This window comes from Crocodylus siamensis, chromosome 3, assembly GCF_052110815.1.
Source record: "Crocodylus siamensis isolate JL-2025a chromosome 3, ASM5211081v1, whole genome shotgun sequence".
In the NCBI taxonomy this organism is placed as follows: Eukaryota; Metazoa; Chordata; order Crocodylia; family Crocodylidae; genus Crocodylus; species Crocodylus siamensis.
The window spans coordinates 235825011-235849625 of NC_143397.1; positions in this window are offsets into that span (position 1 = coordinate 235825011).

Sequence of the window (24615 nt, forward strand, 5' to 3'; positions counted from 1 at the left end):
TTGAAGGTTTCATGGGGGAGAAGATGCTCCATGTATAGTAGCTGCAAGGTAGTACAGAGATGGATCAGAGTCACTCATACAGCTCAGGGGAGCTGAGGGCAACCCTCAGGGTCACCACGAAAAATGAGCGTAGACACAGCCACAGACATGCAGTATGGATTGCATCCAACTGAGCTGAGTTATACACATACACACATGCCAAAATTCATCACACCACTGGATCAGATCATTTCTTTAAGCTGAGCTGCTTGTTGGAAGAGGTACTTGGACATTGTATAAAAATCATCCATCAGTTCAACAGAGAAAGGCTTCTCTGCAGAGCACACAGAAAGAGAGAGAAACAATAAAAGAACATGTATACACGAGTTCCTGGAGGAAGGGACGCCAGTGCTCCAGTCCCTGCTCTAATTAATTTTTCTTATGTATTAAATATTCACCCTCCCAAGTGAGGGCCCCAGCCTGTAGACTATGGAAATTGTGATCTTTCCCACTGGTCCAACAAATGTTAACGATTCCATCCTGGATGAGTGCTGTAATCGCTGGACTATGGGGAAAACAGTGGAGCAGCTGCTACGCCTGCACCTAAGAGAGTGTTCAAAATCAGGAATCCTAGCTAGGGAAAGGTATCCCCATGCAGCCTAGAGTTAGAGACTTAACTCCCTGAGATGGGTGGCACATAAGATACACCCCTGTCTCAGCATTTCCTGCTGACTATCTTTATCCTGCTCAGTGTTAAGCACCATTGTGTTGTACAGAGAACATGGATCCCTAGTCAGACCTGTCAAGCAGGCTGCCAGGAAATTGCAAGCTGGGCATTGTGTGCCCAAGCCTTTTACAGATCTGGCACTATGTCTATACCACAGAGGTATAGCTGAGAAATAATTTTATTTGAAAGCCTGGATTCAGCCATAGGAAAACAAAAATCCATTTCTCTTCATAGGTCTGAGGAACGAAATCCTAGGAGTTTTACAGTCACACATTTGGCTCTGCAGCTCCCCAAAGGAGCTCAAAGTACGTGCAAAAAGTCTCAAGCACATTTTCATAACATTGTTGCCTGACTAAATTAAGGGCTTTTCTTAGGGAAAATTATTTGTTCATTCGATGGTTAGGGGTCATGCAGGCATTCTCTGAAGGGAACACACTATTGGGGTAACACTGATGCATCAAAGGCTGAGTCTGTGCCCACTTACCTTAGCATAGTTCTTTTGACTTCTGGACTTATTTCACATTTAAACTGGTGTCATTAGTGAGGAGAACCATCTGCTCCTATTTTTTCCTAGATCCTGTGCAACACAATCATATTAGCCATTTTCCATATAGTGCTTATATTAGTTCATCCTAACAAACCTCCAGGTCAGAAGACAAAAAAGAAGTTTGTTACAGACCCCTCAGCTTCAGGACTAAATTACACATAAACTGGTGTAAGTTCAGAAACTGGTTCAAATCTGTAACACAACAACAGAAGTTCAGTGCATATAAACAGCTTTCAAAATGGCCAGAACCAGTTTAAGATAAACTTGGATGGATGTAGCATCAGATTTGTTTTTATTTCCACAGGACTCAATTGCTGTGCAAGCTCAGTTATTGTTAAGCCATGCAAACACAGAGTAAGGGCAGAAGCCCCACATGCCCACCATCCTTATGTTCTTTGTGAGTAAAGGGAAGAAGGAAACGTCAGACCTTTCTGTAGATATTCAGAATGAACCTCCAGAATTAGCTGTTTCCCTAGCCAGGCACAGGTATGCAGTTGTTTGTGTTCTGCTTATGCCTAGCCAATCTGAATGCTAGTCAGCAACACTGGCTCATTTATACTCACTCTTCTGCTGATCATCTGCATATCCTATAGGGAAAAACCCTGCAGTTCTTTTCAGCAAGCCAGATCCCTAGCCCATGTAAACTTACATTGTTCAGTGAAGACACTACATTGAAGATTCTCACCAGCTGAGGATTCAGTTCATTGAGTTTGCAGCTCTGGGCTCCAAAAGGTAATTAATAATTTTCCTGTCTCATATTCACGTTTCCTTGGTAGCCCTTTAGGGTTGCTTGTCTGTTCCCAAACCTTTCTTCCCTAGTCTCCTTCGCTTGTTTTTTCGTTTCAAATTTGCACAGAACAATGGGTCCACATACAGCTGCAGCATGAATGAGTTCAACCTTTCCCATTCCATCCATCTTGCATGCACTGTCAAGACCCAGCCACTAAAGCACTCTCTGTTAACAATCACTTATTAATTTTGCATTCACTGCTGCACCTGGACTGGTTTGAAAGCCTCCTGTTCCCCAGCCCTCAAAACCCCCTCCCCTGCCCAGTGCTCAGTGGCACCTCACTTCCTTCCCCAACCTCTCCCACAGGGTTTGCCCAGGGCACAAACCCTGCTCTTTACACCTCTGGTACAGCTGATACAGGAGACCAAATACAGTGCAGGAACTCATGAATTCAGTGCAGACAAGTACAAGGGGCTACATCTAGGGAGAAGGAACCTGCAACATACCTATAGGCTGGGGAACACCCTTCTCAACAACACAGCGACTGAAAGGGATCTTGGGAGTCATTGTTGACTCCAGGATGGATATGAACTGCCAATGAGAGGAAGCGGTCAGCAAGGCTGAACTCAACTTGTCGTGCATCTACAATGGCATCACAAGCAGGTCCAGGGAGGTGATCCTTCCCCTTTATGTGGTGCTTGTCAGGCTGCAGCTGGAGTACTGCGGCCAGTTCTGAATGCCGCACTTCAAGAGGGATGTGGCTAGCATTGAGAGGGTCCAGAGGAGGGCCACTCGCATGGTCAGGGGGCAGGCCAGGCCGTATGAAGATAGACTAAAGGGCCTGAATCTATTCAATCTCCACAAGAGAAACCTGAGAGGGGATCTGGTGGCTGTCTATAAACTCACCAGGGGGGACTAGCAGAAAATAGGTGAGGGCTCTGTTCCCCCAGGGACCACCTAGGATAACAAGGAATAATGGCCACAAATTCATTGAGAAAAGGTTCAGGCTTGATATGAGGAGGCATTACTTTATGGTTATGGGTGCCAGGCTCTGGAACAGGCTCCCAAGGGAGGTGGTGCTCTCCCCTACCTTGGGAGTCTTCAAAAGGAGGTTGGATAGATATCTGGGTGGGGTGTTATGATCCCAGCACTTGTTCCTGCCCAGGACAGGGTCAGACTTGGTGATCTGTTCAGGTCCCTTCTGACCCCAGAAACTATGAGTTAACCCTAGCTTTAAGACTTGGGCCTTTTCTGTCCCTAAATCACACCTGCCCTTTTATAACGAGATTGTAGTACTTTAAGTCATAATGTTATGGTGCAGATTGATTTGCTACAGCAAGGAAAATACTTCAGATGTGGAAAGTTTTTATATATCAAGCACCTTCCCTGTCACCATGTTTGCAATAACATTTGAAACCAGGGCAGTGGAAGTGAAGGACATACAAGATTTTTGATGATCACATAAGCTATTCCATTCAATGGCAGAAGGGGCTGGCAAAGGAAAACCTTTCAGGATTCAGTCCAAAGGTTATACAAACTGAACTGAATTGAATGGGTCATTTTTTTCTGCCAGAGGTATTTGGCATTCTTTTTTCTTTGTTCTTTTTATAAGCAAAACAAACTATTCTCCACAGAAAATGTTGATTTGAACTTTTCTAAATTTGACCAAAAATATTTTTTCTAAAAGGTCAAATTTTTGGTAACATTTCTTTTCTTTTGAAAAACAGTCATATTCTTATTTCCCAGAACCAATTTTTTTCTGATTATTTTTCTTTCATTAAAAAATAAACCAAAAACTTGAAAATTTCTTTTTAATTTAAAAAAGAATTGACATTGTCCATGATATTATGAAAAATAATACCTTCCAGTGAGAAGGATGGCAAGAAAGCCTTACTGCAAATGGACAGGAACTGACATCCCTATCGGTCACAGATGCCTCTGCTGCCTTTACAGGGAGATTTCTGATTATCAAGAGCTCAGTATTGCAGATAAAGGTTTGACAAGATCCACTTCCAGGTGCCTGTTAAGCATGGGCTGTTGGGCACGTGGTTGCAGCCAACAAAGTTCAAACTGAAAATTAGTTGCATGTTTTAACAGTGAACAGTATCAACCGTTGGAAGAGGTTACTAAGGAAGGTGATGAATTTTTCATCACTTGGAGACATCCATGTCTTTCTAAAAGATAAACTGCTGGGCTGAGTTCAGTTTGCCTGGGTAAAAACTATGGCTTGCTCACAACACAAATAATCATTACAATATCATCAAAGTGACTGAAGCACTTAGGAAGCCAAATCTCATTAAGCTGCAAAGAAATGTAGGTCCTAAGGCCATGTCCACATTGTAAACTTACACTGCATGGCAGTGATGCCCTCCAAACATGCTGTGCCCCTCCATGTGTGCCATCCTGTCATGGGAAAGCAGGGGTGTAACAAGCAGGGTTTGTACCCTATGCAAATCCTGTGGGAGAGGAGGGGGGTGTTGGGGAGAGCAGGCAGAGAGGTACCATTGAGGGCTGGGGGTTCTGAGAGTGGGAGGATGAGGGCACAAGAGTCTTACCTATGCTGGAGATTCAAAAAGAGCCCCCACTGCTGGCTGCTGCTGCAAGAGCAATACCATGGGGCTGCTTTGCTACATGGACATAGACTCTGTAGTGTGGGAGGTAACTCTAGCGGCCCTCCTAATTTGGTGCCAGGAGCTGGTGCCCTGCTTACCCAGCCCAAGTTATCAGTGGCACATGCATCCCTTGACAGCCAGCATTCCCCACTTAGGCAATGGGCGGGGGGGCAGGCGAGTAATTGGCCGCGAGAGGACCTGGCCTCCCCCCCCAGTTGTCATGATCGGCCACTGACTCAGGAGGCACCAGTCGCCCTGTCTAGGGCTAGGGACAGACATTACACATAAACCAGTGTAAGTGATCGGAAACTGGTTTAAACCTGTAACAGAACAGATGTTCAGTACATATAAATGAGTCTGAAAACAGCTAAAACTGGTTTGAGGTAAACCTGGTTGACTGTAGTATAAGATTAACTGATTTGGGTCAAACCGATGTATGCAAAGTTTATAGCAACTCAATTCCAGACCCCTTGCTAGTTTAAGATAAACCAGACACACTCAACATCCTGGCATGCTGTCTGGGCTGGCAGGGCTCTCTGCTCCACAGCAGGGCTGGCCGCTCCCCTTTGCTCCCTGGCTGGAGCTCCAGCAGATACTTGCAGGCACAGAGCATCTGCCTGGCTTCTGCCTGCTAAGCACGGATTAGTCCCCCCTCCCCTCTGCCTTACACAGACACCTCAGCATTACCTAGCCACATGTGGCTATGGTCTATGCTGTGGGAGATGACAGGCAGACAGGCATTTTGGAGCTAATCAACAGGTAGCTTAATGTGCTTCCTTGGAAGAGCTGTTTAAGAAGCACTCCATTAGTTAATGGAGAGAGGCTTTGTTTTCTTAATGGGTTGATGAACACTGAGTTAGGGGTGATAAACATTCCCTGCTGGGCTGCTTGGGGGAAGAGAGTGGGGAATAATCAGAGCATCCTGCCGGGGCCTGGCCATACCCTCTCAGCTCAGACCTGTGGAAGCGAGGGAGGGCTGCTCTAGCGCCCCCCAGCTTCTAGCCGGAGCCACTGCAGGCATGTGCCTACATTTCTGGGATGTCTGTCTGGTTACAAAACTGGTTCAGCCTAGCCAGGTTAGACTAACCTGCAAAGACTGAATCAATTCAGTCTCAGGCTTTTTGCATGTCTGTCCCTAGCCTAGACGGCATATAGCTGCATCCATGCAACGTTTGAGAGGAGGCATTCATTACTTGAAGCTGAGCTGGCAAAATTCTGATTGAAAAGAGAAACGATAGCTGCTGTTATGCAGATGGCAGAGTAAATAAGAACTGCACGTTGTTTAAAGATACCAAATCCTTGGAAGCACAGCCACTATATCTGCCCTTCCCAGCACAGTATGGAGTCTGTTAATATGAAAGCATTAGAGATGGGCTGTAAAATGATGGGGAAAAGCTGAATGCAGCAGAGAAATATCTTGGGAGGTCTGAGGGCTGTCAGCATTGTTAGTGGCATGGGACAATTAGATCAATGCAAGGCACATTTGTAAAGTATTCTGACCAACCCGATCAGCCTGTTAGGATCTGGCAGAATTCCAAGTATCTAACAACCAATGACCCAGAACCAGAGCAATCAGGAATGCAGGCAGTACAGCCTCCATCCAGTATAGCAGTGAAATACGAATCTGTGCAAAATACCACCAGCAACATGGACTTCTCTGGATTAGATGCTTATTCTGATCTCTCAGCACCAACAGCAAACATTTTAAATAAGCAAATCACTTATAAAAATATCATTAAAAAAAATTAGAAGACAAGGCAAGAGAGGGAAACAACACAGGGATCAATGACAATGTGGGTATAAAAGGCAGACACACAGTATTGCCAAGCCCAAAGGTTCAAACAGCATGAAACAGGCCAGAAAAATTATGAAGGTTGTTTTTTTTAATAATAATAACAACAACAACAACAATAGTTTGGGCTCCTTCTAATTGCTCTCTGGGTTTTGAGCCTTTAGGGTTTGCTCTCTAGCCTTTTTCTGCAACAATGAGGGCTTAGAAACTTACCTTTTTAACACATGAAAGCTGAGTTTCTCATCTAATCACAAGACTCCAGAAACAGGTGCTTAAAGAAAAGAATCAATAGCATAAGGCACTCACGTAAACCACTTGCCACAGTTGCAGTCCATAGAGGCAACTAAGCTAGAGTCCCCACATTATAAGAGAAAAAGTGCAGCTGATGGGATTGTCCACATCAGGGCACCTCTGTCTTGCCCAAAAATCATCCTAGTTTGGCAACATTGAGGGCAGACTGTAATACACAATTGAATGCCTGAGCTGAGGGGCTGGGAAGGCAGTTGAAGAGGATTACGGAGTTCAGAAAACTGTTTCTAGCTTCTGGAATGATTGGACAAGGCAGAAGGATTTCTGGGTGTAGCCTCTTTGTACAGTTGTATTTTAAAACATGCCAGTGAGTGCCTAGAGCAAAGGGTAGGAGCCCCTTTCTATGGAATGTGTATATAGGCTGAGAGTAAATACACAAACCAAATCTAGTGTTCAAAGAGTTGGGCAAATTAAAGAAGGACTGTAAAGAATGCTATTTATAATTGAAAAATCGCTTGAAGGTTTGCAACCAGCGAAACGTGGCCAACGATCAGTTCAATCATGTTGTCTCATCTCTTTCAATATGTTGAAACAACAACAACAAAAAGCCACCATGACATCAATGTTTAAAATGTACCACATGGCCTGAATGTTTTCTCAAGGGCTCTTCACACGCAGGGCTAAGCTGAGCTGCAGAGCAGCCAGATTTATCACTTCAGCCAATTCCCCACAAAATGAGAGAAACCTATGCACAAGATCAAGCATTACCGATGGCCAAGCCCTTGCAAAAAAATTGCCCCGATTGAGCATGATGATTGTGTGTCTATGCTGCCATCGTTCCCATTCACTTCTAAGGGAAATTTGGTTGTGCAAGAAATGCAGAACAAAGCTTTTTGAAACAGCAGGCATTTATACAATAGTACTGCTGCAACCATAACACAGACACACCTTAGGCAGCTTTATGGCAACTCAGGTCCCCTACACAGTTTAGAAAAAAAGTTAACACATCTGCTTTGTCTATCCTTTAGTCTTTCAAGTCAATTCCAAAAAGCAGCAAGAATTCACTTACTGTTAGCATTAGTTGTTTTTCAGGGACTCAAGCAGAGTGGACCTTAAACACATATTTAGACACACTAGGGACAACAGTTACACATGAACTGGTTCAAGTGATCAGGAACTGGTTTAAACCTGCAACAGAACAAAAGTTCAGTGCAATTAAACAGCTTTCAAAATGGCTGAAACTGGTTTAAAATAAACCTAGCTAGATGTAGTATCAGACTTAGCTGATTTAGGTCAAAACAGTTCATAGAAATGCTGTCCCAGATCCCCTCCCGATTCAACTTAACTCACAGTCCTCCAGCATCCCAGGATGCTATGCAGCCCTGGACTGTGCTCTCTGCTGCAACAAAGCAGGGCAGCCCCACTCCCAGCTATAGGATTCCCAGCAGCCCGGAGCCCAGCAGATTCTCCCGGCCCTGCCACCTCCTCTGCTGGAGGAATTGGCCCAGCTCCCAGCTCTGGTAGGGGGAGTAAGGCCCCCACTGCAGGCCTCCATGCATGCTGGGAACAGCCAGGCTGGGGGTCCCTTCCCCACTTCCCCCCTCCAGACAGCCTGCAGGCTGGGGAAGCAGTATGGCTGGGTGACTGCCCTGGCTCCCAGCTTGGATGGGGGTCTGGAATATGGGAAAAGGGAGGGGAGGAGGAGGGGCAGGGGGAGGGAAAGGGAAGCCTTTTTCCTTCCTCAGCTCCCTCCTCAGCCTGCCTGCTGGCCAGGGAGAGGACATAGCTGGGTGATAACCTCAGCTCTCAGTTCCTGGCTCAGGTGAGAAAGTAAAGCCTCCACTTCAGGCTCCCCCCAGCCTGTACCAGGCACAGCTCAGCTGGGGGTCCAGAGCCAGGTGGAACAGAGCCGTTTTCCTCCCCCACTCCCACCTCAGTCAGCCTGCTGGCCGGGGAGGGAGCATGGCTGGGTAATTGCCTTGGCTCCCAGATTGGGTGGGGGGAGTAAAGTAAATGGCCCCCATTAGTGGGGGCTTTACCCACCTGGCTCTTGCTCCCAGCACACAGAGGGAAGCCCACAGTGGGGCCCATTTTACCTCCCACCCTTCCTCCCAAAGACTGCCAGCCAAAGAGGGCCCTTGGCCAGGTGATCGCCCTGGCCCCCAGCCATGGGGAAGCTCACATCAGGGGCTTTACTCCCTGCACTTGAGCCAGGAGCCAGGACAATCACCTGGCCATGCTGTCTCCCTGGCCGACTGGCCAACTGAGAAGGGATGGGGGGTGGGGGGGGAAACAGCCTCCACTGTGGGCTTCTTTCCCACCTTGTACTCAGCACAGCCTGGCTAGGGATCCAGAGCCAGAAAGGGAAGCATTCCCCACCGCCCAATCCCTCCTCAGCCGGCCTGGAGGGGGCATGGCCAGGTGATTGGCCTGGCTACAGCTCTGGGTGATGGGAGTGTGGGGGAAGAGAGGGAGAAACTCCCCACTTGGGGCTTTCCCCTTCTCCCTTTCCCCTCACACTGTGGAGATCCCATCTGGGGGTCTGATACAGGGCTGGGGGGTTCCCCCCACACCCCTTCCTCAGCTGGCCTAGACTAAAGGTGGGGAGTGGCTAGGGGAACCAGCTCTGGGCACAGGGAGAAAGGGAGAAATGCCATGCTGGGGCATTTCCCTTTCCCAGGTGCCAGGGAGATCCTGGCTGGGGGTCCAGTGTGGAGGGTTTCTCCCCATGTCCCCTCCTCAGCTGGCTGAAGTCTGAAAAGGGAGCATGGCTGGGGGAATCACCCATCTCCCGGCTCTCTACAGTGGCCAGCAGGCTGGGAGGCAAGCTCTAGCATCCCGCCTCCTGGTATGGGCCACTGCAGGGGTCTGACTGCCTTTCGGGTTTCAAAAGTGAATGTCAGTTCACTTTCCTATTGGTTCAATGAGGCAGTTTACAGAAACCCTCAAAGATTGAATCCATTCATTCTCATGCTTTTTAACTGTCTGCACTTAGCCTTAGAGAACTAATTGGTAGAATAAGATCTGGCCCTAAGCTCTCCGAGGCAGGAACTGACTTTTATGATGTGTTTGTATAGTGCCTAGAACACCCATTGGGCCCCTTATGTCTGCAGGGATACAAAAAGTAAATGTAAATGATGCTGTTGCAACGCTAAGAGGAAAATAAGCAATGGATACCTAGCTCCCTCACTGCTTTTAGAGAAGATCTTTCCAGTCTATGGCTGCAGCATTGAAGAGGGACAGCAGGCAGGAAGCTTTCCAAATGCTTTATGTGCTTGATCGCTGAGTAGGCAACATTAGGGTCCAATAATTGCCAACTGCCAATTTGGCACCTTTCACTTAAAAAGAGAAGCAGCCATTTTTAAAGGAAGAATGTTATTGGAACCCATTTCTGGTAACTTAGAAGCTTGCCTGTTACTTTGCCTCAGTCTAGGGCCATGGAGGGCTTCAGTGAGATATCAGGGCCAAAAGACACCTTGTCTACACCGAGGAGTTGAAGGAGAATCTTCATTCAGCTGCTAGTTGTGCAAGGGCTTAAAGAGGAAGTTTGGCTATCACTCAAGAGATGGCAGTAATACACCCACCCATTTGTCAGCTCATTGCAATATTTTCAATTATTCCCCAGTGTGTTCCTGGATTTTAACATGTCCAGAACTCAGTAACTGAAGGTTAAGGTGTTACCCTATCCTTAGTTTCATAATTTCATAGTTTCTAGAGCCAGAAGGGACCTGAGTAGGTCATCTAGTCCGACCCCCTGCCATGGCAGGAAAGAGTACTGCAGTCAAACGACCCCAGCAAGGTATACATCTAGCCTCCTCTTAAAGACCCCCAGGGTAGGAGCCTGCACCACTTCTCTTGGAAGTTGGTTCCAGATCCTAGCCGTCCTGACTGTGAAGTAGCGCCTCCTGATGTCTAGGCTGAATCTACCCTCTGCCAGCTTGTGACCGTTATTCCTGGTCGCTCCTGGCAGTGCTTGCGGGAACAGTGACTCCCCCAGTGCCTGCTGGTCCCCTCTGACTAGTTTGTAACAGGCCACAAGATCCCCCCTCAGCCTTCTCTTGTGGAGGCTGAACAGGTTCAGGTCCCGTAGCCTCTCCTCACAGGGCCTGCCCTGCTGCCCCCTTATCATATGAGTGGCCCTCCTCTGGACCCTCTCCATGCTGTCGACATCCCTCCTGAAGTGCAGCGCCCAGAACTGGACGCAGTACTCCAGCTGCGGCCTGACCAGTGCCGCATAGAGGGGGAGGATCACCTCCTTGGACCTGCTCAAGATGCATCTGTGGATGCATGACAAGCTACGGTTGGCTTTCCTAACTGCATCCCCACACTGCCAGCCCATGTTCACCTTGGAGTCAATGACGACTCCAAAATCCTTTTCTGCTTCTGTACTGATGAGAAGGGAGCTCCCCAGCCTGTAGGTATGGTGCCGGTTGTTCCTCCCCAGGTGTATCACCTTGCACTTGTCGGTGTTGAATCCCATCCTGTTCTCATCCGCCCACCCTTGTAACCTGTCTAGGTCTGATTGCAGCCTACTTCAACTTATCCCATTCAGTTTTCATTCAATAAGATAATGATTTAAGATGAGTGTCAGTCTTGTAATTCCCTGGCCTCAGTCACTTTAAGGCAGACTCATTACTTTCATTTAATTTTTTTGAAGTTTAAAATAAAAACTTTAATTTAATGCAGAACAATTATAAGCAACAGATGCTGGAAGGCTTCAAAATTTTCATACAAGCTGGTAAATGCACGTACTAGCTTAAAACCTTGGATACAATGTCTGAACTAATTTAAGTCACCACAAATAAGCAGCTGCTAAATTGTAAGCCTATATATGGCGATAAAATATAACAACTAAAAGGGACCATTTAATAAATATGGGTAAGTGAAAAACAAGTTAGGAAACATAGTTGTACATAAGATTATGTAAGAAGAGACTACCCACTTTGGTAGCTTATCAGAATCAAACTGTTTGGGACAGATTAGCTGGCAAAAGACCTAGGAACAGCACTCGGATCCTTCTTCACTCCAGCGCAGATCAGGTCTAAAACAGATATCTAGCTATTGCAAAACTGGCTTGTTCTCACTCCCAAATGAACTCCATAAAACTCCTAATGATTTAAATAGAGATGAACATTAGGCCTGTGCGACGCTTCAGGAGGTGATTCGAATTGGAGGAGATTTGGCCCGATTCAGTGGCCGAATCTCTGAATCCAAATCAAATCAGGGGACCAATTTAAAGGTCCAAATTGATTCAAAGCTCTCTGAATCTTCAGAAAAGATTCAGAGAGCTTTGAGGATTTGGGCAGTCCCCAGTGGCTGCAGCAGGGACCTGCAGCCAACCCCAAGCTAGTAAGTACTAGGGGTGGGGGAGGGGACCATGGAGGGACCCCTTCCAGCCCCCCCTGCTCCCTTGGCCCCCCCTTCCTCCAGCCCTCCCATGGCAGTCCCTCCTTCCCAGCTCCTGGCATTTTAAAGAAAAGCCCCAGTGCTCGCCGGGTACTGCCAGGTGAGGGGGGCAATCCCTGCTGCCCCACATTGCATGAGGGGCTCTACACGAGCCTCCCCAATGCCTTCCCCATCCCCTACCCCCCCACAGGTGCCCCAACCAGGCCAGCTCTGGCCCTTTAAGAAGAAAAAACTGGAGAAAAGCCCCAGAAGCAGCAGCCTTGGGGCTTTGGGAAGCTCATGCAGATCCCCCTACATGGCGTGAGGCAATGGGGGGCAGCAAGGATCACCCTGCACCAGCAGGAGCCGTGAGTCTAGGGGTTTTCTCATTTTTGTTTTTTTTTTCTTAAAGGGCTGGAGCTGACCCGGGTGGGGCACCCATGGAGGGGCTGGGGCAGCGAGGGGGGGTCAGAGGGCTCATGCAGAAACCCCCACACATTGCAGGGCAATGGGGACAGTGGGGATTGCCCCCTGCCCAGCAGCACCCACTGAGCCAGGGTGCTTTTCTTCTTTTTTCCAAAGAGCCAGGAGCTGGGGCAGGCGGGGCAGCCATTGCCAGGCTGCAGGGAATGAGTCTGGCTGATTCGGCAATTCGGCAGTAGCCGAATCAATTCTGGACAGTGATTCGAATCACCAAATCAAATCACTGTCCCCTGAATGGCCTGAATCTTAAGCGGATACTAGCTGCTTCGCACAGGCCTAATGAATATGGAGGATGAGTGAATGTCTGTATCATAAAAAGCAAGCAGATTAATTTGCACTGGGCTCCAACTGCAACATCTGAAGCCTCATCTAAACTTCTTCAAAAAATCTGAAGAGGTTTGGACGGGGTGTTCTGTTCCAGGAAGTCGGTAGTTGTAGTCAGGTAAACTAGGCCCTAAACATCGCACATTCAAACATGTTGTAACACGGTGGCAGGAGTGTCTATGAGGGCTTTCCACACAATGGAACCTATGTCAGTGGGCAAAATGGGATTTCATCTCCCAGTCCTATCAAACCTTTCCCATTGTTAGGCCACAGCCTCAAACCTGGGGTCTTAGCCCGACAGCAAAGCTATAGCCATCTTGACCTGTCATCCTGTGGACAAAGCTGCTGTGAAGCCTCCAGTAGGACCAGCTGGCCACCCCCTGTCACTCTACCTCCCACATATAAACCCCTGACCCAGAACAGGAAGAGTCCAAACAACAGGGCTCGACTTGACCCAAGACCCATTGTTCTAGCCAGCTTGCTCCTCAGCTCTGCTCTCTGCATGACCTCCCAGCCTCTTAGAATCATAGAAAATTAGGGTTGGACGGGACCTCAGGAAGTCATCTCGTCCAACCTGCTGCTCCAAACAGGACCATCCCCAGCTGCATCATTCCAGCCAAGGCTTTGTTTAGCCAGGCCTTAAAAACCTCCAAGGATGGAGAGTCCACAACCTCCTAGACCCTGCTATCAGATTGTTCTACTAGTTTCTTGACCTTGTCCAACCTCCGATCCACTCACCCATCCTGTCCCTGGTCAGCACCTCAATCCCTGAGTGGCCTCAGACCTGGCTGCTAACATCCCAGCATGACACCCATTCATCCACAGAGAAATATTTGTGTGCATTGCTGGTGAAACTGTAGAGAAATGCTGGAGCATTTCCAGTCAAATAGAATGCCTTTTAATTATAGCTAGAAAACTGGATCCAGGGACAAGTAGCTAATCTAGTAATAAAATAAAAGGGGAAAGGATCACATTATTTATAACTTCTGCATGCTGACATTGCCAACAAAAAATTGTTAAGCATTACAAAAAACATAATTTTTCACATGAACAGTTAGTTTTGAGGAAATATTTAATTCATTTTAAAGATGTTAAAATATTGCCATTCACTGCTGTAAATTATTGGGCACCCGCATTAGCTGCCTGATATACTTTAGTAGTAAATCAGTCTTCTCTCTCTCTAGAGCTGTGCCAATTTGAGAATATAACAACATTGGCTTCTTCCTTACCAAACAGCAATGTATTAATGTAATTCAGAGGGATAAATTTGTATCTTGGACTTTTTCAAATCTCGTTATTTAAAGAAAATACATGCTTCTTTTTTCTGCACATCAATAGTTACCAAGAACTTGCACTAGCAAGCAATCTTTTCTCCCTATCTGGAGGTAGCATCAAGAACTGTCAGACACATTTTTTAAGAGCTAAGAAAGTCGGCTAGTAATCATGTAGGGCTATGTGGGCAAAGGTATATAAACTCACTTCACATGAGACCCACAGTAGATAATATTACATTGGGAGGAATGAAATAAAAATCCCAGAAGTCTAGCTTATTTGGAAGTAGACCAGACTGTCTCACTATACCAACAAAGCACATCATATGTAAGAAAGTGACTGCTTCCCACTATAATATACAGAGTGTTTTATAGAAATCAGAAAATCAGAATGCCTTTTGTCTGACTTTGTAAATACAATATATTGTATTGTATATAAATATATAATAAAGACTATTTGCTAACCTGCTTCTCTTGAGATTAAGTGCATAAACTGAAGTGCACAAAATTATCCACAGTTTCCCTTCAAGTAGACACTTCAGAAAAATTCCTCTACCACACAATCTGGAAAGAAACAGAACATGGTTAGGAAATGGTAGAAGTCACTTGGGTTAATTCATTGATACTATTTACATCTGTCTAGACAGCTTACTGAGCTGAGAAGTGACAACATAAAATGGCACCTTCTTAGTCAGCAAACCTGCTCCCTGGTTGTACATTGAGAGAGACTGTTTCTGCTAGAGACAAAACTGTGTTCTTAACTGCACTTTATTTTATTGGACTCTACCAAACTAATGCAGGAGTCCATCTTGTACAGAACTATGTACCAAGTTCCCTTGGGCTAAATCTTGTACAAACTCATTGAGGGCAATGGAGATGCATGAAAAGTGGGATCCTAGGATCAATCACAGTAAGATAATATCAGAATCTGTCTGTGTTAAGATTAAGGATGTCCTTGAACTCATGTTCAGACATATGATACTGACCATGACCCTGTATCAAGATAAGATCAGTAATGGCAAATTAGCCAATAAAAATGCTTCTTAGGTGTAATAGACTGCCGTAACTGGCCCACCCAAACTTTGTTGTTGGGATTAGCACAAAAAATTCAAAATAAGCTAGTCTGTTCAGAGTGAATTTGTCCCATAAATTGGACACATTTGCTAGGGAAACATTGAAAAACAATGAGCCTAGAGCCCCATATTTCTTTTTATTTTCAGTCATATCAGAACTGCACTGTGATTTATTTGCTATGCCTAGATCCAATTTCCCCATAGGCCCCTTTCCCATCCATTATGAATTGTGGGGGGGGAGGGTGTCATGACTGCTAAATTAGATATTTTGTCATACAACATATCTTATAGATCACTGATAGCCTCAAGGCGGGGATTATTTTAATTTCAATGGTAATGAAGGGTGATAATTAAAAGGTGTTGAAGACAACAAGCTAATGAGATTTTATGCAAACCACTTCTGGTTTCATTTTCCTAGATTAGTTTCCCATACTCTTGGCTGTGAATCCCATGAGGAAACCTGGAGGAGGTTGCAACAAACAATTTTTTTTCAGTAAATTTACAATGATTAACAAAGGCTGAGAACAGGAGCCATAGTGCATCTTTTTAAAACCACAATGTGGGCACGTCTATATGTGACACTATGTTGCCGTAGCAGTGCACTACAGTGACATAGCATCCACAGGCTAGCAGCTACTTCTCCGTAGTGATGCACTCCCCAAATAGCTGTGCTGTACATATGGCGCAGTACGGGCTGTTACTGCACCATGATTTAGTACTTCCAGAAGTGATCTGTTAGTAATAGTACTTTCAATAGTGTACCCTGTTATTGCAAATGGAATAGATCAAGTGGTGATTCCAGAGTGTAGGATATGGAAGAGAAATAACATGGTATGTTTCTTTAAGTTAGTGTGTTGCAAAATTTTGGCATGGAGAACAGGAAGGAAGGGTGCAGGTAATTAGGATGGATTTGGCCCTGCACTAGCTCCAAATGCCACAAAGACATAGGTGGGCAGAGGATGAAGTTGTAAGAAAGGAGCATTTCACAAGACAGTTGTAATGAAGCGCTGATAACGTGTGAGCTTGGACACGTCACTCACCTTTCCTTGCCCTATTTCCCCTATCTATTAAACTTATAACTTAGCACCTCACAGATGAGGCAGGACACTGATTTTTTTGTGAAGTGCTTTACAATTATATTGAACTGCTTTGCAATTATATTGCACTTGCCAACCTGTTGTTCTAACCTATGAACTATTAACCTGAGCAATATAGATAAGAATTGACCTTAAAGTGGCTTCTCAAACTGCAGTGTTTATCACTGCTCAGACATTTACTTGTCTAGACTATTACCATATGCCCCAGCACATGCTTGTCTGATCTTACTCCTCTAGATTTTGCTTGTATAGCAACAAGCATGCAGTCAGCATCAAACAAGCAATCTTACATTGGTTCAGATGATCGACTAAGAAAATTATTGCATCAGGCAGCTGCAAAACCCTCCCTTTGCCGGATTAACCCTCTCACGTACTCTGCTATAAACATGATTGGTGGCAAAAGACATTACACATGAAAAGGTCACATTCTCAAAGCTTGATTTTGCTTATTTGTGCCTTTCCAAAAACTACCACGTATCAGTTGTTGTCTCACTTCCGATGAAGTGACAGCTGAGACAACCCACAGCGCTTTTTTTTTTCTTTTCATCTTCCATCCATTTCATCTTGGGCATATCTCTGTTTTTGTTAGTTGAAGGGCATAGCTCTTCATAGACAATATGAAGCCAGTTGTCTTTCTAAACAGTAGGTCTTCCCCATTATCCCTTTAGCACTGTAGGCACTATAAGTAGTGTTGTTTTTTGATTCTAGCTTCCCAGGCAGGTGTTTTGCAAGTTTTCATAGCGCTTAATAGGAGTCAGATTGCCAGCTTCAAAAACAAACTTCTTCATCTACACCACAGCCTGACTGCAAAGTGTTTCTCTGCAGAGGCAGGCTACACAGAGATACATCAAATAGAAATAAACTACATAAAAAAAACTAACTACATGGTCCCAGCTGGAAGAGGTATGTGGTCTCACTTAATAAAACATTGCAGAAAATATTTTACCTATATAAAATTACAGACTAGTTAGGTAATGCAATACTTTTTATGTGACCAGTGGTTTCTTATACTCTGATGCCCCCCCCATACCCTCCTGCTCGGCCATTGGTGCCTCCTGGATCTGGGGTGGGGTACTCTGAGTCCCCCCATGGCTGATTGCCGAGCCGCGGGGGTGTAGGGGCCCAGCACACTCCCCAGCAGACCCAGAAGCAGTTCGGAAGTACTTCCAGTCCACTTCTGGGTTTGCCACCGAGCATGTGGAGGGCCTCCTGCACTCCTGTGGGATGCTCCATCTGCTCCACCCCAGACTCCTCCAGCTCAGTGATTGGCCACAAGGGGGCTGAGAGTGCCCCGCCCAGACCCAGCAGGCACCAATTGCCAAGCTGGGGGGGGGACGGGGGGGGCAGAAGTGGACTGGAAGTTCTTCTGGTTCACTTCTGGGTCTGCTACCAAGTGTGCTGGGGAGCCCCCCGCACTTCTGTGGGACACTCCATGTGCTCCAGCATCACAGCATCCACAAGCCACCTACTGCCTAGAGGTATGTAGAAAAAACGTTTAAAGCTATGTGTATGTCCAAATCGCTGAATCTTTCCCAATCTCTCCGAATCGATTTGGGGGGTTCCAATTTGATTTGGAGAGATTAAAGGGTCCTCTGGTTCGATTCAGACCTGGAGATTCAGCCACCGAATTGGGCCGGATCTCTGCCGAATAGAATCAGGGACCGAAGTTTCGCACAGCCCTACTACCCTCAGGCTATTTTACAAGGCCTGGCTTTCGTGCCAATAGGTTTCTTTAAGGGGCACTTGTGTAGGTAGCTAGAAAGGAATTGTCTGCATTACGGGAAGGTGTAGGGATGAAGTGGGAGAACTGTGTTTGGATACTGGCTGTGTTAGTTATTCTGTAGCTTGTACAAGAAAGCACATCACTATTATGCTGAAAGAGAAGGGGAAAAAAACATTTTGTACAACCCTAGAGTTTCCTGAACTGGGTAAATCTTTAAGCTTACTTCAGAGGCAATTTACGCTTTGTGTCAAGTCCCAGTTGCCTAAGGTAGTGAGTGCCCTCAATTCCCATTATTTAAAATGGGGATTTGCAAGCACCCAGAACCTTAATGGACCTTTTCTATGCACAAAGGAAATAAGGAGAGCTGGGGCTATGTAAGAGCACAAATTAAAGATGCCCTTGGTGATTTTTTTTCAATCCAAACTCTTCATCACAACAGTGAATTTTCAAAAACTGCTGCGATTTCATTAGGAGCTCTCTCTCAATGAGGTGTTGCAGTTTAATCCTTAATAGCAGTTAGTTGCTTTAACTCAGCGAGTCCTATATTAAAACTGAAATGACACGCTAACAAAATAGCACAGTGAATACTAAGGTGTTTTTGCAATGCTATTAGCATGCTCGTTTACTATGAGGCCTACATTTGTCGGCCAGAACAGAGCCAGCAACCAAAGCAGGGCCATTCAAAGGTGCAGGTAAGATATGGCACATGGTCAGAATCTCAGACCGGGGCAAGGTGGACAGGGCTTCTCTACCTTTGCTGGCAGTCTCCCTGCTGATGACCTTCAGCAATCTCTTCTGACAGGGGTGAATGCAACTGTTTCCTGGAGCAGTTGATCAAATCGTGTATTACTTCAAATATCTTCCTCCGTAAATACAGCTCCTCTTTGACCTCTGTTTTCACATCTCCTTTTACTAACTGCAAAGGTAGCTCCTTCAACATTGTCCAACTGCTTCCCACTGTCAACCCACTTCATGGCCTTCAACCCATCAACATCCATGATTTCCTTGCCTGCTCTCAGCACCTCTATAATGCATTGTAAAATCCACATTTGCCTCTGGCTAAAACCCAGAACATTGATTTCTTCTCCATAGTAACTTGTTCTAAGTGGTAGGTAGCTTGGCCGGTGACTGTTCCTTTCTTTCTCGCACTGGAAACCTGAAAGCTTGTCTCCTAGCTCTCTCAGCTACATGCATTAGTCCAATACAAGGTATTACCTTACCTCATAAGCCTAGCTTTTATCAAGTTCCTGGACCAATGTGGCTACAGTTAAAACATTATTCCCTCCAAATTCCTGATACCCAACAGGTTGATGGGTTCTTTAATGTCACATTGCACTGGCAGGCACCTTCTGCAGATTCACTCTCATACTACCCAATATCCCACTCTCTCTCTGTAGAATTTCCCTTTCATAACATTTCTCTCCCTTCATCTACTTTTCAGTCTTAGGAGATTCCCTTCAAGCTGCTGCTGCTTGTCCCTCAGGAAGGGCGATGAGGCTCATCCCAGGATGGTATATGTGAAGAAAAGGGTGGCAGCCTGCTAAGCAAAAGGAGATTCCTTCACCATGATGGGCCTTGCTGCATAATCCCAAGATCCCTTTCATACTCTGACTTTAATGTGCCACATACCACAATAGCCTAGTTTCCTACCCCTCTCTCCTTATGGTCCAGTATCTCTTCTCTTACCCCTCTCTTCACTTCTGTTCTGGCACCCTCAAGTTTTTCCTCCCCTCCTTAATGCTCTTCCTCTGTATCATGTCCTTTCCCAAACACTTAAGTCTGCCAGCTCCCCTACACCCCAGTTCACTCTCAAACATGCTCTCTAGCACAGGTCTGACACTTGAAAAGCCCACTACTTTGGGCTTCTGTATTCAGCAATGAAATGCTGAACACAGCTGGATTTTCAAAAAGCAATGGCTAATTGTACTGAGGTGAGGGGTGACCTAGCAGCAGTTTCAAGCTTGTAATGTGTGAAACAACAAGCAAGCTGTGATGCCTAAAAAAACCTTCGTCTGCTGCCCTGAAAATTCCCTGTGGGTCTGAACCTAGCTTCTTTCATTCGGTGGTGCTTCCAGAATGCAACTGAAATAGGGAAATGTCTGAGTGGTCATCCTAGAGACACTTAAGAGCCATTTATTACCTGGAGACCAGCAGAATTGTTTCAGAGGGACAAATACGGTCATGAATTACTGTTCCATGGCAGCAAAAGAACTATTACATGAGAAATAAGCAACTACATCTTTAATGAGTTTGTAACCCTGGATTTATAGTCTCATCTCTACCCACAGGACTTCAGGTGCATAACTTCCATTAGCACTAATGGGACGTGCATGATTAAAGCCCTACACACCAAGATGAGAATGCAGCTCTTAAAATTAGTGATGAGCAAGCTTCCAAAACATTCAAACATTTAGCTCAGCAAAACACTCCAAATAGGGATGCTCATTTGAAGCTGACCTGAACCTTTTTTGGATTTCTCATTTAATCCTCGCTCCCCTTGCTTGGTGGGGAATGCGCCTGACAACTAGCCTCCCTTCTGATAGAGGATAACACTTTCCTCTCACCACCAAGGGTGTCAGGCCCCTTCTCTGACAGCTCAGTCACTTCTCTACACCTGGAATCAGGAAGTCCCTTGATTTGACCAATCATCTTTTACTGCTTTCAACTTTGTAGCAGTCTAAGAGAAGTGGTGCTGGCTCCTACCCTGGGGGTCTTTAAAGAGGAGGCTGGATGAACACCTTGCCAGGGTCGTTTGATCCCAGTACTCTTTCCTGCCATGGCAGGGGGTCGGACTTGATGACCTGCTCAGATCCCTTCCGACCCTACTAACTATGAAACTATGAAGATTCTCCCATAATTTGCCTCCCTAACATAAAACACACAGTGCATAATGTTCCACACAGTTCTTCAGTTCTGGGGCAGATTTGGTTGTATGAAAGGCATAGAGGCCATGGATAGGGACCTACCAAATTCACAGGTCCCAGCGGCTGATTACTATAACATGGCCATGGTCCCCGATTTCATGGCTGCATCATGGATGGGGCTGCCATTTTGAAGGCAGAGCAAAGCGGGGGCCAATCATGCCTCTGACTGGCTGAGGAGTGCTGCAAGTCCCACTCCTCCCAGGCATTTATTGAAAGCCCTAGCTCAGGGATGGGCAAAGTATGGATCCAGCCTGCCAGGTGACTTGCAAAAGCTTCTCCCTCCCCACCCACCATCAGGACATGGGCAGTCGGCCTTTTTTTTCCCATCTTTACTCCCTTCCACCTCTCATTACCCTTTTTGAGCATATACAATTCCCCATGCTTTTTCATGGGGAACCAGTTATTTCACAGGAGACTGCCAATTACATGATTTCTGTGAAATCATGTATTTGGTAGATCCCTAGCCATGGGCCATGCTCTATTCATAGGATAACTGCACATGCAGACCGTTACCCTGGGACATGCTGCAGGTATATCCACATAGTGCAAGGACTTGCAATGAGGTAGCTTTCATACATGGAACAATTCAGGTACAATAGCACAAAGATGAAAAGCAGGATAAATTATCCACCACAGATATGGGTGCTGCTGTGACTAAGCTGCTTACAGTTCCAGAGCTAGCTCATCTACCTCTATACTACAGTGCCTAGAAAGAGTTTGGCTCTGATCTTTCTACTCTGTGAAAACTCAGGAAAGCTGGAGAAAGAGGTGAAATAACATTCAGAAAATGTGAAAGAACAGCTACTGTTAGTTTAGATGGAGAGAAACTTTGTTTGCTATGTACAAGACACAGAACTGTGCCAAGCCTTTTGAATTTGACAATGCAACCTTTGCAAAGGGGAGTGTAGCATACCGCTTGAATGATACACATGATGTTTTTTGTTTAACATCCAAATAAAAGCATCCAGATTATCACAGCATCCAGATTATTATGCTTAAAAGGTGGTGGTTTTCAATAAACAACAACAACAGTGTTCTGGGAACAGCTTTTCTGACAGTAAATGGCAGCAACTATACAGCCCTTAGAAATGCAAGAGTAGATGTAGCGGGGGAAGAAATAAGAGGCAGAGTCTGCAAGTGGCAGTTCAATGATAAAAAATTAAATGCTAATATCATTTCTGATATTATATTATGCTCTCCCAAGAATTATAATTCTTTTGATGTATGTAGTATTCCAAAAAAGTGGAACTGAACTCTCCATCACACGAATTTATTTCTTTCCACAGTATTAAAAATGTAATTCTATAGCAAGCCATGGGGACTTTTGTGTCCTTAATATATTTAAAGATTTCTTTAAAATTACATTAAAACTCACTGTACCAACAAATTCAGGTAATTTCAAAGTCAAGACTGGCACTTAAGTGTTTTAAAGCTGTTCACTTTCCCCAGCCTTTTGGTACTGTGGTATTTTTGTAATCTTGAAGTGTATAGTTTTCAATGGTCCAACAACATAGCAGCAAAGTCGCATTAACTTGGATGTCAATACGAGTTTTATCATTGACTTCAATGGCAGCGGGTTCAAACCCAAGAACCTTAAGTTTCACAGACATCAAAGATTGAGAAGACAGACTAGGCAACCTAATCCAAACCCTGATAGCACGGGAATGCTCTTGACAAGGTGTAGGCTGGTAAGTTTTAGGGAGCAACATCTATTAAGGCTACCTTTATGAAAAGCTATCCATCTTTGGCCAAATTTGACTCTGAAAAATCTCATTCTGTGGCAGTCAAATGTTCCTGAAATATATGCCAGCACTGAGCATGGTCACAGTTCTTATGTAGACTGTACATGTGTTTTGTCATTAAAGGGGATGAGCAGGACTTTTCCAGTGTTTGCTCCCTCCTCCTGCACCTGAACAGAGACAAAGGGGTGTGCATGTTTCCATTGCACCCACAGCTCATGGCCCAGAAGCACAGAGGAGACAAAGAAGCAGCCCAGCAAAATGCAGCAGTGAGGAAGGTGGGAAATGAAGAGCAGACAAACAAGGACAGGAATAACAGGAGCTTACGGGGGAAGAGGGATAGAAACAGGAGTTGAAAGGAACTGAGAACTGAAAGGGAACACATCCAAAGAAGGGAGAAACAGGAGACAGGAGGCAGAGAAGAGGCATATGTAGGAAAGAGAGTAGGGCAAGTGAGGGACAGACAGGGTGGGGGGAAAGGGGCACAGAGATCTGTGGCCATAAGAGTATATTCCTCTGAGGACGTGGAATTGAACATATCCGTCCTGCAGCTCGGCCTGTCCTGACTGTCTGACAAAGAGCAGAGAAATCTAGTAGCAAAAGTGTTACCCTCCCTCTCTAGTAACTTCTGAGGTGAGGCTGAGGGAACTGGGCTTCTTTAGTCTGGAGAAGAGAAGAGCAAGGGGAGATTTAATAGCAGCCTTCAACTACCTGAAAGGTGGTACAAAGAAGATGGAGTTAGACTGCTCCCAGTGGTGGCAGATAACAGGACAAGGAGAAATGTTCTCAAGTTAGTTTAGGTTAGATATTAGGAAAAACTGTGTCATGTACAGGGTAGTAAAACACTGGAACAGGTTTCCCAGAAATGTGGTGGAAGCTCCATTCCTGGAGGTTTAAGATCTGGCTAGACAAAGCTGTGGCTGGGATGATCTAGTTGGGGCTGGTCCTGCTCTGAGCTGGGGGCTGGACTAAATGACCTCCTGAGGTCCCCTCCAACCATAACTTAGATACCAGCCTTTTCCTGCTACCAGATACCCTGTTAGCACAAACAGCTGACTGTTTGATGAAACAGGTTTGATCCACGAGTCGGTATGAGTCCATAGAGTGCCCCTGGGGGGTAGGGGAATGTTTGCTTCAATTTGTTTTAACCTTGAAAATGTTAAAAAGACATTAGGGTTGAAACTTCTAACCCTGAGAAAAGTTAAAAAATCCCCAAAGTAACCTGCAAATGCAATCTTAACTGAGCCATCTTGTAGACATACAGTTTTAAGGATATGATCTTTTGAGTTGCTTTTCCAACAGGATCCCTGCCTGATGATTATTTTACAATTATGCCTAGAGGCCCCAAATGATATTAAGCTGTGCTGTGCTAGACCCTGCACATGTACATAGTAAGAGACTGTCTCTGTTCCAAAGAGCAGGGGTAATTTAAATAGACAAGATAGAAGCATAGGAAAGTAGGGCTGGAAGGGACCTCAGAAAGTTATCTAGTCCAGGCCCAAGATGAAGCAGATTCATCCCTGACTAAACCGTCCCAGCTAAGTGTCCATCTAAGCTGTTCTTGAAAAATTTCCAAGGATGGAGATTCTATAATGTCTCTAGGCAGCCTGTTCCAGTGCTTGACCACCCTCATCATCAGAACGTTCCTCCTAATCTCTAACCCAAATTTCCTCTATTGCATTTTGAGGTCACTGCTCCTAGTCCTGTCTCCTACAGCCACAGAGAAAAGCCCACCTCCACCCTCTCTGTAATTGTCCTTCATATATTTGAAGACAGTTGGACAAAAGTAACTCCCATCTCCATTAGAGAGGAGGGAACTGAAGAATGGGGATTATCCATATCCATGTAATTAATCTCGGTCTCTGAGCAAGTAATTTTACCCTCCCCAGTTCTAGTAAGTGCCTTAATCTCATGCTAGTATTCATGTGTACCACAGACCTTAGTTCAGATAGGCATCCAT